This window comes from Lethenteron reissneri, unplaced genomic scaffold, assembly GCF_015708825.2.
Source record: "Lethenteron reissneri isolate LAM-NWPU_2019-01 unplaced genomic scaffold, ASM1570882v1 scaffold_1320, whole genome shotgun sequence".
Lineage (NCBI taxonomy): Eukaryota > Metazoa > Chordata > Hyperoartia > Petromyzontiformes > Petromyzontidae > Lethenteron > Lethenteron reissneri.
Genome location: NW_026891026.1, coordinates 22,233 through 26,171, shown reverse-complemented (window position 1 = coordinate 26,171; position 3,939 = coordinate 22,233). Strand labels below are relative to the sequence as shown.

Here is a 3,939-nt window from a genome sequence, read left to right as displayed (position 1 = left end):
GTGTGTGTCGTTCAACGACTTTGTCTTGTGCGGTCTCTAGCTCTGGCCACACACGCAACAGGCAAACAACAACACACATATCTTGATGACTTTGCGAAAACCTTTGATCGCTTCTTTTTTGCCTTCTTATTATTGTGCTGAGATCCTCAAGTATAAGAACGGCGTCACAGTTATTGTGAATGGCTTTGCGTTTATCGAGTACGTGTTGGGACCAGTTCCGCCGTGATGTTATGACAAGCCGGATGTTACTGGAAGAGGTTTATGTTGTACAAGTTCCTAAGGGGATGATTGTTTTTACAACGTATCACTTGTTCGTAAATGGTCAAATTTGGGATGTTATGACAATTAACGACCCTTGTGAACGTCAATTCACTCCGACAGCTTCTACAAGACTCTGTCCCATTGCTATCTGCGTCAACGAATGGCCAGAAACAACTGAAACGATTAACGTACACGCGATATTTTGCAATCCTTTTTTGTTTTAAGTGGAAGGGGGGGGAAATAACCACGGATTTTTATTTGTTAAACTGCGAAGGCAGCTTTAAGGTGCGGAATATATCCAGATACCGTATTATTTTTGTTGTTGTTGTGATACTGTGATGGCAGTGGAACATATATCAAGTTCCACATGACAAGCCACTTTGTTGAGCTTTCATTTGTAGCCCGGTCGCTTCTGAAAATTAAGCTAATAGCCCAGTGGGCCTTACTTGGTAAGATACAACATTGTTTCTTTTTACGTGTATCGTTTTTTTAAAGTGATTCGTTTACCGTTCCTGTGGTTTGCACTCCAATCGTGTTTTGATTTTGTTGTTGTTGTTGTAACTTTCTGACGTGCCCCAGAGAGCTACCAAGAGAGAGCTTGACAGCTCGTAGAATCCCGCCAGTGTTTATAAATATTACAATTCTGATAGCCAAGCACAATCCACCTTCAATCGGCAGCTCGATGTTCACCTGTTGAGGCTCTCACCTGTCCGGGCTGTTGACGTACGAGAGACAGAGGTCGCAAACGGGTTTTGATTCCTTACCCGTACCCGTACCCGGCCGCACCAGGGTCGCAAATGGATACCCGCACCCGTACCACCGCTCCTCTCCACGATGGAGACCGCTCTACACAGAAACCTGTTTCAAGTGTTCAGGCGTCATTGACGCTCGCCCGGTGGAGCGGTGGCGCCGCGGTTTCAGCGCATTTGCGTTCTGGACCCGGAGAGCCGAGTTCGACTTCCCGAACAGACACTGGAACATGAGCGGGACAGATGCGTGACATCTTGCACGCGCTGCGCCTCGCCCAGCCGCGGGCAACTGGCAATAGCCAGAGGGGCCTCCGCTGCGTGGGCACGGAGAAGGAATGGAACGTGAACGCGGCGCAGTTGTGGTCTGGGCCGAGCGCGAGACTCCGAAGCGATTTGGCAACAGCGCTCGCGTCGAGCCCAGGGTCTCTCGTGCTGGACGAGAGTTGTCGGCTTCAATGCTCGTGTGCGGAGACACCGAGGCGAGGGGTGTAAGTAGCCGACATTTGGTAAACATGGCACGGGAACAAATGGCACACGTGGACACCGGGACACAAACATTTCACGATGAAACAGGACTCTACTAACAGTTAAAAGTGGTGTGCTAACAGTTATAAGTACTGTACTGACGGTTGTATACAGATATGAATGAAAGAGATGATTCATCCCAAACCCCGAACCTGTTTCATTGTGCCTTCTTTCTCTCCAGAATTGATCACTCGTGCCATTTTTACTTCCTTTACCAGTTTTACCTGTGACATTTTTATCTGTTTTACTTGTGCCGAGGTGCCTTCTTCCAATAAATGTTTTTGGAAAAAACCGTGAAATTCAATCAATGGCTGTCTATCTCTCACTCTTCGTGTATCTCTCTCCGTGTCTCTCTCTCCGTGTCTCAGTGTCTCTCTCTCCGTGTCTCTCTCTCTCCGTGTCTCTCTCTCTCTCCGTGTCTCTCTCTCCTTGTCTCTCTCTCTGCTCCGGCAGTACATATACTAAAATTGGAACGATACAGAGAAGATTAGCATGGCCCCTGCGCAAGGATGACACCCAAATTCGTGAAGCGTTCTCTCCGTGTCTCTCTCTCTCCACCTGTTTGGGTGCGGCCGCACGAACCTGTTGCTCCCGCTCCAACGTTGGTGTGGATGGAGGCCTGGGCTCACGTGATAGCCTGAGCCTAGGCTGAGAGAGCGCCCACGCGTTTATAGACGCTTTACCCCGCTTTTTTTTTCGTTTATTGAGTCGTCGTGTTCAACATCCTTCTCTTCCTTCACTGTGAGTTCTCCGTTTCTTTCACGTGGTGCTGGTTTTATTTGTTTTGTATGTTTTTCTTCCATCCCTACGGCACCCTCTCCGTGTCTCTATCTGTGTGTCCCTCCCCCGTGTCCATCTCTCTGTGTCTCTCTCCCCCCTCCGTGTCTCTCTCTCTGCGCCCCCCCCCCCCGTGTCTCTCTGTGTGCTCTCTCTCTGTGTCTCTCTCCCTGGTCTCACTCACTCACTCGCAGCACTCTCTCTTTCTCTCGTGTGGGTTTCCTTTGTTCTTTTTTCTCTCTCTTTCTTTCTAGTGAGTTCCTCCTTGGTTTCATGGGTCTTGTGGGTTTAGGTGGGTCTTTATTATTTTTGTGAGCATTTATTTATTTATTTTCCCCTCCAATTTATTTGGGGTAGTGCAGCCGCGTTTTGCACGCTAGGGTGCTGTCGCCAAGCATCATGGCACAGTACCCCAAGCTTGAAACCCTCTCGCGAAGGAACGGCGTGATGGTGTTCCCCCCGCCCGAGATCACCGTTGAGGCCGTCGTCGCGGCGGCGGCTGAGGTCATCGGCATGGCGGGCATCCTCGTTAGCGAACGGGAAAATCACGGGGTCGTCCTTTATACGGCGGGGGAGGCCATGGTGGCGCGCCTTGCAGAGACGGGGCTGGACGTGGGGGGGGAGCTGTTTTTACAGTGCACCCCCCTCTCCTCGCCTGCCGTGAAGGTGCTCCTCTCCGGCGCGCCGCCATTCCTGAAATGTGCGGACCTGCAGCGGGACCTCCTCCGCTTCGGCACCGTAGTGTCCCGCGTCATCATGTTGCCATTGCGGACGAGGGACACGAGGATGGCACATATAATGTCGCTGCGGCCACAGACATTAATGATATTGAAGGACGGCAATACAGAACTCAACGTGACCCTGAAGTATACCATCGAGGGACACGTTTACACCGTATACGCCTCCACGGCTGTACAGCGTTGCTTCGGCTGCGGCGGCGTCGGCCACACCCGGAGGAGCTGCCCGACCAAGGGCAAGGAGAACGTTGCTCCACCCGTGCCGGCGCATGCTGAGCAGCGGCAGCAGCAGCAGCAACAACAGCAGCAGCAGCAACAACCACAACAACGGCAGCAGCAACAACAACAGCAGCAGCAACAGCAGCAGCAGCAACAACCACAACCACAGCAGCAACAGCAGCAGGAACGCGCTGACCCTGCGCCTGGCCGCGCAGAGCCGGCGCCTGAAGGCGACAAAGATGGCTTCGTGCTAGTTAGGTCACGAAAGCGAAAAGCCAAAGCCAGCCGAGCAGAGGGGGGGTGCGACGGCACCTTTCCAAAGCGGGCGGGCACCGCTGGCGGCACCACCGAGCCGGACGGCTGCCCAGAAGGGGCGGCAGGGAGCGGCAGTGAGGGCACGGCGGAGAACACGGTGAGCACAGCCGCCGCCGCCGCCGGCGGCCAAAACCACCCGCCGGATGCGACCGAGGCAGAGGGACGACCACCGGACCCAGCCGCGGCCACACCGGCACGAGCAGAGGAGCGACTGCGGGCCACCGTCGCGCCTGAGGGCGCAGCGCCACCTGAGGGGACCGCCCCATCGCTCGGCGGGGCGACGACCACGGATCCCGCGGATGAGGCACGCCCCGAGCAGGGTGAGACCCCGGCTCCTTGCAGCGCAATGGAAGAGA

General features: G+C 54.1%; 1 non-coding gene across 1 annotated transcript; it reads left to right on the top strand.

Moving 5' to 3' along the window:
* The first annotated feature begins 1,974 nt into the window (after positions 1-1,974).
* Positions 1,975-2,079, top strand: LOC133361987 (U6 spliceosomal RNA). The gene has a single exon (XR_009757445.1). It is a non-coding gene; the product is annotated as a U6 spliceosomal RNA (small nuclear RNA).
* Positions 2,080-3,939: the final 1,860 nt, after the last annotated feature.